The sequence below is a fragment of the Heptranchias perlo genome, chromosome 4 (genome assembly GCF_035084215.1).
Source record: "Heptranchias perlo isolate sHepPer1 chromosome 4, sHepPer1.hap1, whole genome shotgun sequence".
Taxonomy (NCBI): Eukaryota; Metazoa; Chordata; class Chondrichthyes; order Hexanchiformes; family Hexanchidae; genus Heptranchias; species Heptranchias perlo.
In genome coordinates, this window is record NC_090328.1 from 138466064 (window position 1) to 138481393 (window position 15330).

General features: G+C 44.3%; 1 protein-coding gene across 8 annotated transcripts in view; it reads right to left on the reverse strand.

The window, feature by feature from the left end:
* The window catches only part of frem1a (Fras1 related extracellular matrix 1a), a 337163-nt gene that overhangs the window by 81633 nt on the left and 240200 nt on the right, over positions 1-15330 (reverse strand). The window lies entirely within an intron of this gene.

A 15330-nucleotide genomic window follows, 5' to 3' on the forward strand; every position in this document is an offset into this window, starting at 1 on the left:
TGTTATTTTTTACCTCTGTTACCAGATTTCTGTTCTGAGAAGATATAGGAATCTCACTGATAAAGAAGTTGTTGGAAAATTGAAAGACACCAAAATAAGCTCAAATACTTATGCCAGCTAAATTCCATTTGTGTATGAAGAATCTAACCCTCAGATCGCAACAAAATTCATAGTACTGAATTAATTACTTTCAATTAAAAACAAACTTGTCCAAAAAAAAATCCACCAGGGAATATATTGGGAATATACTTTTTTCTATAAACCACCAGACTTCCAGTAGAACGTGCAGTGCCTGTTCCATTTCAACATATCTTTCCATTGCCGGGGTGTGCTGTACCAGTGAGGAAACACTGATGAAGAAGGAGGTTGGGAGACGCAAGGGGTATCCTCTTTTTCCAGGTCCAAAACTGGAGAGGGTGAGAATGCAGCAGGTGTGAGATCATGGCTCTGGGCCCTGAAAATCCACGGGGTGGCATAACTCAGCGTAACGGCCAAGATACATCCATCCCGCACCTCCGATGAAAAGTTCACCAGCTCAGTGGGAGGACCCATAATTTAAATGCAATTGGCGGCAGGGGGGAACTGGAGCATCCTCCTCACGCCCTTTGAAGGCTGGAACGTCTGGCGGAGAAGTGATGGGCCGCGGGGGGGGGGGCGGAGGGGCTGCCAGGTGGCCGCTTTAAAAATGGCAAAAAATAAACTTAATGGCCAAATCTTCGGGGACCAGGCCTCGATCCAAGCCTGCAGCCCCATGTGGCTCGACATCAGCATGTTATAGAGTCATAGAGTTATACAGCACGGATAGAGGCCCTTCGGCCCATCGTGTCCGTGCCGGCCATCAAGCCCTGTCTACTCTAATCCCATATTCCAGCATTTGGTCCGTAGCCTTGTATGCTGTGGCATTTCAAGTGCTCATCCAAATGCTTCTTGAATGTTGTGAGGGTTCCTGCCTCCACAACCCTTTCAGGCAGTGAGTTCCAGACTCCAACCACCCTCTGGGTGAAAAAGTTCTTTCTCAAATCCCCTCTAAACCTCCCGCCTTTTACCTTCAATCTATGTCCCCTTGTTATAGAACCCTCAACGAAGGGAAAAAGCTCCTTAGTATCCATCCTATCTGTGCCCCTCATAAATTTGTACACCACAATCATGTCCCCCCTCAGCCTCCTCTGCTCCAAGGAAAACAAACCCAATCTTCCCAGTCTCTCTTCATAGCTGAAGCGCTCCAGCCCTGGTAACATCCTGGTGAATCTCCTCTGCACCCTCTCCAAAGCGATCACATCCTTCCTGTAGTGTGGCGACCAGAACTGCACACAGTACTCCAGCTGTGGCCTAACCAGTGTTTTATACAGCTCCATCATAACCTCCTTGCTCTTATATTCTATGCCTCGGCTAATAAAGGCAAGTATCCCATATGCCTTCTTTACCACCTTATCTACCTGTTCCGCCACCTTCAGGGATCTGTGAACTTGCACACCAAGAACTCTCTGACCCTCTGTCTTGCCTAGGGTCCTCCCATTCATTGTGTATTCCCTTGCCTTGTTAGTCCCTCCAAAGTGCATCACCTCGCACTTTTCCGGGTTAAATTCCATTTGCCACTGTTCCGCCCATCTGACCAACCCATCTATATCGTCCTGCAGACTGAGGCTATCCTCCTCGCTATTTACCACCCTACCAGTTTTTGTATCATCAGCGAACTTACTGATCATACCTTTTACATTCATATCCAAGTCGTTAATGTAGACCACAAACAGCAAGGGACCCAGCACCGATCCCTGTGGTACCCCACTGGCCACAGGCTGCCAGTCACAAAAACAACCTTCGACCATCACCCTCTGCCTTCTGCCACTAAGCCAGTTTTGTATCCAAAGTGCCAAGGCACCCTGGATTCCATGGGCTCGTACCTTCTTGACCAGTCTCCTGTGGGGGACTTTATCGAAGGCCTTACTGAAATCCATGTATACCACATCCACTGCGTTACCCTCATCCACACGCCTAGTCACCCCCTCAAAAAATTCAATCAAATTAGTCAGACATGTTGACTATCCCTGATTAATCCTTGCTTCTCCAAGTGGAGACTAATGATGTCCTTCAGAATTTTTTCCAATAATTTTCCTGCCACTGATGTTAGGCTCACTGGCCTGTAGTTCCCCGGTTTTTCCCTACTCCCCTTCTTGAATAATGGTACTACATTAGCGGTTCTCCAGTCCTCTGGCACATCCCCTGTGGCCAGAGAGGTTCTGAATATATGTGTCAGAGCCCCCGCAATCTCCTCCTTTGCCTCACACAGTAGCCTGGGATACATTTCGTCCGGGCCTGGGGATTTATCCATTTTTAGGCCTGCTAAAACCGCCAATACCTCCTCCCGCTCGATGTTAATATGTTCGAGTATATCACAGTCCCCCTGCCGTATTTCTATGTCTACATCGTCCTTCTCCATAGTGAAAACAGATGCAAAAAATTCATTTAGAACCCCTCCTACATCTGCCGGCTCCACACACAGATTGCCATTTTTGTCCCTAATGGGCCCTATTTTTTCCCTAGTCATCCTCTTACCCTTAATATACTTATAAAACATCTTAGGATTTTCCTTTATTTTGCTCGCCAGTGTTATTTCATGGCCCCTCCTTGATCTCCTAATTTCTTTTTTAAGTATCCCCCTGCACTTTTTGTACTCCTCTCGGGCTTCCTCCGTCTTTAGCCTTTTGTATCTGCCAAAAGCCCTCCTTTTTTTCCTAATCCATTCTCGTATATCCCCTGACATCCAAGGTTCCCTGGAGTTCTTGGAACCACCCTTGACCTTTACGGGAACATGTTGCCATTGTATGGTCTCAATCTCCCTTCTGAAAGACTCCCATTGCTCCGATGCGGATTTTCCTACAAGCAGCTGATCCCAGTCCATTTTGGCCAGATCCTGCCTTATCCTATTAAAATCGGCCTTCCCCCAATTTAGAACCTTTATTTACGGCCCCTCCCTATCCTTTTCCATGACCACCTTAAATCTCACCGAATTATGGTCACTGTCACCAAAGTGCTCACCTACTAGCACTTCTTCCACTTGGCCGGCCACATTCCCTAGAATTAGGTCCAGTACCGCCCCCTCTCTTGTCGGACTTTCTACATGCTGGCTCAAAAAGCTCTCCTGGATGCACGTTAAGAATTTTGTACCCTCTAAGCCTTTTACACTCTGAGTATCCCAGTTAATATTGGGGAAGTTGAAATCCCCCACTATTATTACCCTATTATTTGCACAATTTTCTGAGATTTGACAACATATCTGTTCCTCTATCTCCCCCTGACTGTTTGGGGGCCTATAGTACACTCCCATCAAAGTGCTTGCCCCCTTTTTGTTTTTAAGCTCCACCAATATGGCCTCATTAGAGGAACCTGCTAATATATCATCCCTCCTTATGGCAGTAATTGATTCTTTAATTAATATTGCGACCCCCCCTCCTCTTATACCTCCCCCTCTGTCTCGCCTGAAGATTCTGTACCCCGGAATATTGAGCTGCCAGTCTTGCCCCTCCCTCAACCATGTCTCTGTGACAGCAACAATATCATACTCCCATGTGTTTATCAACACCTTCAGTTCATCCACCTTATTCGCAAGACTCCTTGCATTAAAATAGATGCCATCCAGCCTTGCCCTCACATATTTGCCCTGTCTTCCAAGCTGACTTGTTTTTTTCTCTATATTTGGCTGCACATCACCCCCTATTGTAGCTCCACTCTGTATCCCATCCCCCTGCCAAGTTAGTTTAAACCCCCCCCAACAGTGCGAGCAAACCTCCCCGCAAGGATATTTGTCCCGCTCTGGTTCAGGTGCAACCCGTCCGACTTGTACAAGTCCCACCTTCCCCAGAAGCAGGCCCAGTGATCCAGGAAACTGAAACCCTCCCTCCTGCACCAACTCTTTAGCCATGCATTCATCTGTTCTATCCTCCTATTTCTATACTCACTAGCCCGTGGCACTGGGAGTAATCCAGAGATTACAACCTTTGAGGTCCTGCTCTTTAATCTGCTACCTCGCTCCCTAAATTCTTGATGCAGGACCTCATCTCCCTTCCTACCTATGTCGTTGGTCCCAATGTGGACCACGACCTCTGCCTGCTCACCCATCCCCTTGAGAATGCCCTGTAGCCGCTCAGTGACATTCATGACCCTGGCACCAGGGAGGCAACAAACCATCCTGGAGTCACGTTTACGGCCACAGAAACGCCTGTCTGTTCCCCTTACGATAGAATCCCCTACCACTATAGCTCTTCCACTCTTTTTCCTCCCAGTTTATGTACAAACCCCTCATGTGTTTCAGGTTAAAAGATTTCAGTCGCTGTAAAAATATTCTAAAGTCTGCAACTTTACAAAATGAAAAACAGAAAAATAGGCTGTTCGCTTTTATTAAACTTATATTTTTGGGAAGTATTTTGTACTTGTTATCAAGGTTGGAAGCAAAGACTTTCGTAGCTCTCAGACCACATTCTCAATTTGGGCTGCTCGTTTTCACTTGCAAAACTGCAGAGGTCCCATACATTGCAAGACTCTTGAAAGGTCTGCTAGTCAAATAGAATGAAAAGTGTGTGGATTTATTGCCCAATACAGAACTGGAAGTGGACTGTTTAGCTGTTTCTGGTAAGTTAAGTATCATTTACATAAATTAGTGCTTTAAACATGTAAGATATTTACTTTCCAGTCAAGAGACCCAGGCCTAGAAACTCATTCGTGCTGCATCAGTTTTACAGGCATAAAACAGATTCCCAAGAGTCCAATATGGCTTCCTGTCCTGTGCCAGAAGTGCTCCATTTGCCATATTGGATCGGGTTCCTTCATAGGCACCAGGGTGCACGCCACAATGATTCAGAAAGCTCATTGTAATATTTAAACATGGGTCCTACATTTGTTGTAGGACTCTTTTGTAAAATTGGTCTGCCCCAGCGTATGATTCACCACATAATGGCCCAGAATTCGCTGGGAAAGTAACGGTGAGTTTAATGTGCACATTAGTGTGTGAACAATCCAGCAATTTGTCGCGAGGAAAAGATACCCCGTCACTTGCGAATTGCCACAAATTGCTGGACAATTTGAGTCGCTCTGCCGTTAGCCTTGCAAAAATGGGAGCTCGCCCTCAGCCTCCCTGTGAAATTAAAGAAATTGCTGCACATGCACTGTTAACATTAGATAAACTCGCCGCAGAAAGTTAGGGATTGTACTTAATGACGTAAGGACTCTTTTAATGACAAGATTTATGTTTCTGCAATGCCACGCAACCTCTCCAGCCCAGAAAGGGAACAATTTAAACAACGCAGTCTCATTCCTGCAGGTAGTAAATTGTTCTTAGAGGTTTTTTAAATTTAAAATCTAATTTTTTTTTCTTACTTTTCCGTTCTCTTTTTATCTCTCTTTTAATCCAATCTTTCCTTCTCTCTCTTTGTTTCACTTTCTGTACCTGATTTGACTCTAATTCATCCTCCTTTTCAGTCACTCCTGTTTCTTTCTCAATTCTTATATCTCACTGGTTAAGGAGATACACTGTTGCTCCCACCGTTCACTGACGTCCCAGATGCTCCGTTGCCCCTCCCCCCTCATCAGCTCTCACTTTCAGCAAGCTATGGCACAAAAACATTTTCAGCATGAAGGGTGCAGAAAAAAGTCTAACACAGCACACCACTCCAGCAAAATCCAGCCCAATGTTATTCTTTGTTATTCCCCCTCATTCTCCCTGCTCTTTGTTGCTCTCCTGTGTTATTCCCTGCTTTTCTCTCTCTGTTTCTGTTACGCTCTTTGTTTCTCGGTTACTTTTCCCCTTTTTACATCTCCTGTTGCAAGTTAAAAGACTTTGAGGCAATTGATAGCCAATAACACAGTTAAACATTCCAATTTCTCCAACTAAATACACATGCGTCCCAATTGCTGTCTGGAATACACATGTTTAAAATCAGTTTTTAACCTCAATTAAACTGCTTTATTCACTGTTGAAGTTCTGGCCGAGTTAACCCCATCTGATGCAATGAGACTTGGTATGCGATTGGCAATAATTAACTTATTAAATAAAGCTAGGCTATTTTAATAAGACTTTATATAAGACTTTAAGTGCAGCCTGGCTGGTATAAAGCATTTAAGAAGGTAGGGCGCTCAGCTTCACAAAATATTCAATAGCAATCACAGTTGAAGATAAAGATTGAGAAGGACATAAGGAAGACAAAGACCAAAGTAATAAATTGGAAAAAAAGCTGATTTTAAGGGGATGAGAATGGAATTCGGGAAAATAAACTGGAAAAATTTACTGATAAACAAAAAAATAGAACAGCAGTGGGAAACATTTAAAACGGTGATCAATGGATGTCCAGAAGAAATATATCTCACTAAAAGGCAAGAACAAACCAGCCAGTAATGACACATCATGGATGGATAATGAAATAAGGGAAAAATTGAAACTGAAGAAAAAGACATACACCAAGTACGTAGACAACAAAGGAGTGGATGACAAAAGGGAATATAAAAAAGGTGAGGAAAGAACCTGCTGTCACCAAAGTGCTAGTAGGTGAGCACTTTGGTGACAGTGACCATAATTCGGTGAGATTTAAGGTGGTCATGGAAAAGGATAGGGAGGGGCCGGAAATAGAGGTTCTAAATTGGGGGAAGGCCGATTTTAATAGGATAAGGCAGGATCTGGCCAAAATGGACTGGGATCAGCTGCTTGTAGGAAAATCCGCATCGGAGCAATGGGAATCTTTCAGAAGGGAGATTGAGACCATAAAATGGCAACATGTTCCCGTAAAGGTCAAGGGTGGTTCCAAGAACTCCAGGGAACCTTGGATGTCAGGGGATATACGAGAATGGATTAGGAAAAAAAGGAGGGCTTTTGGCAGATACAAAAGGCTAAAGACAGAGGAAGCCCTAGAGGAGTACAAAAAGTGCAGGGGGATACTTAAAAAAGAAATTAGGAGATCAAGGAGGGGCCATGAAATAACACTGGTGAGCAAAATAAAGGAAAATCCTAAGATGTTTTATAAGTATATTAAGGGTAAGAGGATGACTAGGGAAAAAATAGGGCCCATTCGGGACAAAAATGGCAATCTGTGTGTGGAGCCGGCAGATGTAGGAGGGGTTCTAAATGAATTTTTTGCATCTGTTTTCACTATGGAGAAGGACGATGTAGACATAGAAATACGGCAGGGGGACTGTGATATACTCGAACATATTAACATCGAGCGGGAGGAGGTATTGGCGGTTTTAGCAGGCCTAAAAATGGATAAATCCCCAGGCCCGGACGAAATGTATCCCAGGCTACTGTGTGAGGCAAAGGAGGAGATTGCGGGGGCTCTAACACAGATATTCAGAACCTCTCTGGCCACAGGGGATGTGCCAGAGGACTGGAGAACCGCTAATGTAATACCATTATTCAAGAAGGGGAGTAGGGAAAAACCGGGGAACTACAGGCCAGTGAGCCTAACATCAGTGGTAGGAAAATTATTGGAAAAAATTCTGAAGGACAAAATTAATCTCCACTTGGAGAAGCAAGGATTAATCAGGGATAGTCAACATGGCTTTGTCAAGGGAAGATCATGTCTGACTAATTTGATTGAATTTTTTGAGGGGGTGACTAGGCGTGTGGATGAGGGTAACGCAGTGCATGTGGTATACATGGATTTCAGTAAGGCCTTCGATAAAGTCCCCCACAGGAGACTGGTCAAGAAGGTACGAGCCCATGGAATCCAGGGTGCCTTGGCACTTTGGATACAAAACTGGCTTAGTGGCAGAAGGCAGAGGGTGATGGTCGAAGGTTGTTTTTGTGACTGGCAGCCTGTGGCCAGTGGGGTACCACAGGGATCGGTGCTGGGTCCCTTGCTGTTTGTGGTCTACATTAATGACTTGGATATGAATGTAAAAGGTATGATCAGTAAGTTCGCTGATGATACAAAAATTGGTAGGGTGGTAAATAGCGAGGAGGATAGCCTCAGTCTGCAGGACGATATAGATGGGTTGGTCAGATGGGCGGAACAGTGGCAAATGGAATTTAACCCGGAAAAGTGCGAGGTGATGCACTTTGGAGGGACTAACAAGGCAAGGGAATACACAATGAATGGGAGGACCCTAGGCAAGACAGAGGGTCAGAGGGATCTTGGTGTGCAAGTTCACAGATCCCTGAAGGCGGCGGAACAGGTAGATAAGGTGGTAAAGAAGGCATATGGGATACTTGCCTTTATTAGCCGAGGCATAGAATATAAGAGCAAGGAGGTTATGATGGAGCTGTATAAAACACTGGTTAGGCCACAGCTGGAGTACTGTGTGCAGTTCTGGTCGCCACACTACAGGAAGGATGTGATCGCTTTGGAGAGGGTGCAGAGGAGATTCACCAGGATGTTACCAGGGCTGGAGCGCTTCAGCTATGAAGAGAGACTGGGAAGATTGGGTTTGTTTTCCTTGGAGCAGAGGAGGCTGAGGGGGGACATGATTGAGGTGTACAAAATTATGAGGGGCACAGATAGGATAGATACTAAGGAGCTTTTTCCCTTCGTTGAGGGTTCTATAACAAGGGGACATAGATTGAAGGTAAAAGGCGGGAGGTTTAGAGGGGATTTGAGAAAGAACTTTTTCACCCAGAGGGTGGTTGGAGTCTGGAACTCACTGCCTGAAAGGGTTGTGGAGGCAGGAACCCTCACAACATTCAAGAAGCATTTGGATGAGCACTTGAAATGCCATAGCATACAAGGCTACGGACCAAATGCTGGAATATGGGATTAGAGTAGACAGGGCTTGATGGCCAGCGCGGACACGATGGGCCGAAGGGCCTCTATCCGTGCTGTATAACTCTATGACTCTAAGTCAAAAAGACAATTCGGAAGGCAAAGAGAAACTACAAAATTAAATTATCAAGGTATATAAAAATAAATAGTAAAGTATTCTACAGACACAAAAGAAAAATTTGGATAGGAATAGGGCCACTAAGGGATACACACAATAAACTCACAGGTAATGACAGCAAAATGGCAGAAATATTAAATAATTACTTTGCCTCAGTATTTACCAAGGCGAGCATGACATCAGAAGAAGAGATCAAAAAAGATATAAAGACATTTAAGATAGAAAGGGGGGAGATAATTGATAAAGTAATCAAACCTAGAGAGGATTAAACCCCTGGTCCAGATGGATTGTGCATGTTAAAAGATGTTAGGGAAGAGATAGCAAAGGCACTATTAAATATATATAAAAATTCATTAGAAAAGGGAATAGTGCAAGAGAACTGGTGGCCAGCTAATGCGATTGATGTATTTAAAAAGGGAGATAGAACAAGTCCAGGGAACTATAGACCAATTAGCTTATCATCGGTGGTCGGAAAGATAATGGAACCCTTACTCAAACCTATGATAGAAAAACAACTAAAAACCGAAAATATAATAAAGAATAGTCATCACGGATTTCAAAAGGGAAGGTCATGCTTGACCAACGTTATTGAATTCTTTGAAGAAGTAACAGAAAGAGTAGACAAGGGTGATGTAGCAGATGTAATAAATTTGGATTTTCAAAGGTACTGCATAGCAGACTTATGACTAAGGTCAGAGCATCTGGAGTCAAGAGACAAGTAGCAGAATGGACAGCAAGCTGGCTACAAAACAGAGAGTAGGGTTAAAGCTAGTTACTCAGACTGGCAAAAGGTGGGATGTGGTGTTCCACAAGGATCGGTTCTGGGACCATTGTTCATCATTTACATAAACGATTTGGACTCGGGATTCAGATGTAAAATTTCAAAATTTGCAGACGACACCAAATTTGGGGGTATAGTTAATGCCGAGGACTGCGACAAAGTACAGGAAGACATTAATAAACTTGCAGAATGGGCAAATGATTTTCAATATAGGTAAGTGTGAAATAGTATATTGTGGTAGGAAGAATAAGGAGGCCACATACGCCTTGGAAAATAAGAGTCTAAATGAGGTAGAGGAGCAGAGGGATCTGGGGGTACAGATTGACAAATCATTAAAAATGTAGCGACACAGGTTTATAAGGCCATAAAAAAAGCAAATCAAGCACTGGAGTTCATTTCTAGAGGGATAGAATTGAAAAGCAGGGAAGTTATGTTAAACTTGTACAGAAATCTTGGTTAGATCACGCTTGGAGTCCTGTGAACAGTTCTGGTCTCCATATTATTAAAAGTATATAGAGGCACTGGAGAAGGTGCAAAAAAGATTTATTAGGATGATACCAGAACTGAGAGGTTATACCTATCAGGAAAGATTGAACAGGATGTGGCTATTTTCTCTAGAAAAGAGAAGGGTGACCTGACAGAGGTCTTTAAGATTATGAAAAGGTTTGATAGGGTAGACATACAGAAGATATTTCCACTTGCAGGGGAAACCAGAACTAGGAGCTATAAATATGAGATAGTCACTAATAAATTCAATAGGGAATTGAGGACGAACTTCTTTACCCAGAGAGTGGTTAGAATGTGGGATTCGCTACCAAGAGGAGTAGTTGAGGTGATTAGCACATATGCATTTAAAGGGAAGCTAGATAAACACATGAGGGGGAAAGGAAAAGAAGGATATGTTGATGGGGTTAGGTGAAGAGAGGAGGGAGGAGGCTCGTGTGGAGCTTAAACACCAGCATGGACCTGTTGGGCCGAATGGCCTGTTTCTGTGCTGTACATTCTATGTAAAAACAAAGTCTTATTTTAACTAGGATTTGATTTGATTCAAAATCAAATGCTTATGGCATGCATTCAAGGACTGATTTTATCTGGTTGATAGGAACCTCACACTGACTGAATCCTGGGCCTAGCTTTTACATGGTCACTGTCAAATTAACACAATAATTTCCAGAAACGGAATTACTTCAAATAAACGGAGTCAAATGGTCTTTTCTACCTGTCCTCAAATAAAATATTTAACTTCCACAAGATGTCAATAACTTAAGCTGCCAGGTTTCCTTCCTCAGCTGTAAACTAAATGCAACACCTTGTTTACTGAAGTGAAATAGCAGTTGTGGCAAAAATGTGCTGTGGTTCATGGAAATTGTTAGTACAGAAAAGACTTGCATTTAAACAGCGTCTTTTATGATCTCAGGGCATCCCAAAGTGCTTTACAGCCAATTAAGTACTTTCTGAAGTGGAGTCACTGATGTAATGTAGGAAACGTGGCAGCCAATTTGTGCACAACGAGGTCCCACAAACAGCAATGTGATAATGACCAAATAATCTGATTTAGGGATGTTGGTTGAGGGTTAAATATTGGCCAGGACAGGGAGAACTCTCCTGCTCTTAGAATCATAGAATGATACAGCTCAGAGGGAAGCCATTTGGCCCATCTTACCTGTGCTGGCTCTTTGGAAGAGTTATCTAATTAGTCCCACACCCCTGAAGTTTTTCCCCTTCAAGTATTTATCCAGTTCCCTTTTGAAAGTTACTATTGAATCTGCCTCCACCACCCTTTCAGGCAGTGCATTCCAGATCATAACAACTGGCTGCATAATTTTTTTTCCTCATGTCATCTCTGGTTCTTTTGTCAATTACCTTAAATCTGTGTCCTCTGGTTACTGACCCTCCTGCCTCGGGAAACAGTTGGTCCTTATTTACCCTATCAAAACCCTTCATGATTTTGAATACCTCTATCAAATCTCCTCTTAACCTTCTCTGCTCCAAGGAGAATGACCCAGCTTCTCCAGTCTCTCCACATTTAAGAAGTCCCTCATCCCTGGTACCATTCTAGTAAATCTCTTCTGCACTCTCTCTAAGGCCGTGACATCCTTCCTGAAGTGTGGTGCCCAGAATTGGACACAATACTCCAGTTGGGGCCTCACCAGAGATTTATAAAGGTTCAGCATAACTTCATTGCTTTTGTACTCTATACCTCTATTTATAAAGCCAAGGACTCCATATGCTTTTTTAACAGCCTTTGCAACTTGTCCTGCCACCTTCAAAGATTTGTGTACAAACACCCCAAGGTCTCTGTTCCTGCACCCCCTTTAAAATTGTACTATTTAGTTTATATTGCCTCTCCTCATTCTTCCTTCCACAATGTATCATTTCACACTTCTCTGCGCTAAATTTCATCTGCCATGTGTCTGCCCATTCCACCAATCTGTCTAAGTCTTCCTGAAGTCTATTGCTATCATCCTCATTGTTTACTATATTTCTGAATTTCCTGTCATCTGCAAACTTTGAAATTATGCCCTGTATAACCAAGTCCAGGTCATTAATATATATCATATACCGTCTTCGCAATAGTATCATGGGATCTTTCACGTCCACCTGAGAGGGAAACGGTTTAACGTCTCATCCGAAAGATGTCAGCCGAGATTATGTGCTCAAGTCCCTGGAGTGAGATTGAAAAAAGTAGCAGTTGGCAACTGGTGTGGAGCCAAAATTTTAACATTCTTCCTTTTTTGAATCACATTAGGCTTGGAAGAGCAGCCTGCCAGGGGCACAGAGAAAGCCAACAACTCCCAACATCCTGTGTCCATCTCATAAATGTTGGGCATCAGCGGCAGAGCTACACATTCCCCACAGATGCAGTTAATGAGTATCAGGAGATAGCACCAGGTGAATCTAGTTGCACAAGTGAGTAAGAAGGAGCATGTGGTGGTGCCAGAGGATGAACAGGATTCCGCTCGTCAGCTGCCCACGTCAATGTTCTTGTACTTTGGGAAATTCCGCAGTGCGGTCACATTGGGTAGCCATATCGTGCTGCTATTCCTATTCAGTCAAAAAGGAAATGAAAGTGTTGGCTAAACTCATCAATGCGTTGATGACTTTTTTTTTATTCGTTCATGGGATCTGGGCATTGCTGGCGAGGCCGGCATTTATTGCCCATCCCTAATTGCCCTTGAGAAGGTGGTGGTGAGCCGCCTTCTTGAACCGCTGCAGTCCGTGTGGTGAAGGTTCTCCCACAGTGCTGTTAGGTAGGGAGTTCCAGGATTTTGACCCAGCGACGATGAAGGAACGGCGATATATTTCCAAGTCGGGATGGTGAGTGACTTGGAGGGGAACATGCAGGTGATGTTGTTCCCATGTGCCTGCTGCCCATGTCCTTCTAGGTGGTGAAGGTTGCGGGTTTGGGAGGTGCCGTCGAAGAAGCCTTGGCAAGTTGCTGCAGTGCATCCTGGTACACACTGCAGCCACTGTGTGCCGGTGGTGAAGGGAGTGAATGTTTAGGGTGGTGGATGGGGTGCCAATCAAGCGGGCTGCTTTGTCCTGGATGGTGTCGAGCTTCTCGAGTTTTGTTGGAACTGCACTCATCCAGGCAAGTGGAAAATATTCCATCACACTCCTGACTTGTGCCTTGTAGATGGTGGAAAGGCTTTGGGGAGTCAGGAGGTGAGTCACTCGCCGCAGAATACTCAGCCTCTGACCTGCTCTTGTAGCCACAGTATTTATATGGCTGGTCCAGTTAAGTTTCTGGTCAATGGTGACCCCCAGCATGTTGATGGTAGGGGATTCGGCGATGGTAATGGCACTGAATGTCAAGGGTAGGTGGTTAGACTCTCTCTTGTTGGAGATGGTCATTGCCTGGCACTTGTCTGGCGCGAATGTTACTTGCCACTTATCAGCCCAAGTCTGGATGTTGTCCAGGTCTTGCTGAATGCGGGCTTGGACTGCTTCATTATTTGAGGGGTTGCGAATGGAACTGAACACTGTGCAATCGTCAGCGAACTTCCCCATTTCTGACCTTATGATGGAGGTCATTGATGAAGCAGCTGAAGATGGTTGGGCCTAGGACACTGCCCTGAGGAACTCCTGCAGCAAAGTCCTGGGGCTGAGATGATTGGCCTCCAACAAACACTACCATCTTCCTTTGTGCTAGGTATGACTCCAGCCACTGAAGAGTTTTCCCCCTGATTCCCATTGACTTCAATTTTGTTCGGGCTCCTTGATGCCACACTCGGTCAAATGCTGCCTTGATGTCAAGGGCAGTCGCTCTCACCTCACCTCTGAAATTCAGCTCTTTTGTCTTTGTTTGGACCAAGGCTGTAATGAGGTCTGGAGCTGAGTGGTCCTGGCGGAACCCGAACTGAGCATCGGTGAGCAGGTTATTGGTGAGTAAGTGCCGCTTGATAGCACTGTCGACGACACCTTCCATCACTTTGCTGATGATTGAGAGTAGACTGATGGGGCGGTAATTGGCCGGATTGGATTTGTCCTGCTTTTTGTGGACAGGACATACCTGGGCAATTTTCCACATTGTCGGGTCGATGCCAGTGCTGTAGCTGTACTGGAACTGTTTGGCTAGATACTTCTGAGCAGCAACACCACAGATACTGGTAGTTTGGAGGAATCTGGAGGCATAAAAGTTGAGGGCCATGGTCACCTTGACTGCCACTGGCAGTGCCATTTCAATGGTGGAGATTGGTTACAGGTGTCCTCTTCATCTCGTGAATAAAAATAAACTGTTCCCATTGGCGGAAGGGTCGAGAACCAGAGGGCATAGATTTAAGGTGATTGGCAAAAAACCAAAGGTGACATGAGGAAAAACTTTCTTACGCAGCGAGTAGTTATTTATGATCTGGAATGCGCTTCCTGATAGGGCGGTGGAAGCAGATTCAATCGTGGCTTTCAAAATGGAATTGGATAAATACTTGAAGGGAAAAATCAGGGGAATGGGACTAACTGGATTGCTCTTACAAAGAGCCGGCACAGGCTTGTTGGGCCAAATGGCCTCCTTTTGTGCTGTAACCGTTCCACGAGGCACTAAGGAATCAAGTGTTACAGATTCACAAATCATTAAAAGTTGCAATGCAGGTTAAGAAAGCCATGAAAAGTGCAAACAAAGCACTGGGGCTAATTCCTAGAGGAATGGAATTCAAAAGCAGGGAAGATATGTTAAACTGATATAGAATCTTGGTTAGACCACACTGGAGTACTGTGCACAGTTCTGATCTCCATATTATAAAAAGGATATAGAAGCACTGGAGAAAGTGCAAAAAAGATTTATAAGGATAATACCAGAACCGAGAGGGTACAACTGTCAGGGAGGTCTGAACAAGATGGGGCTCTTTTCTCAAGCCAAGAGAAGACTGAGAGGTGACCTGATAGAAGTCTTTAAAATTATGAATGGGTTCGAAAGGGTAGTCTTAGAGAAGATGTTTACACTTGGAAGGGAAGTCCAAAACTAGGGGCCATGAATATAACATAGTCACTAAGAAATCCAATAAAAAATTCAGGAGAAACTCCTTTACTCAGGGAGTGGTGAGAATGTGGAACTTGCTACCACATGGAGTGATTGAGGCGAATAGCCTAGATACGAACTTGAAAGAGAAAGGAATAGGAGTATATGTTGATAGGGTGAGGTGAAGTCAGGTGGGAGGAGGCTTGTGTGGAGGATAAACAAGGCATAGACCCGT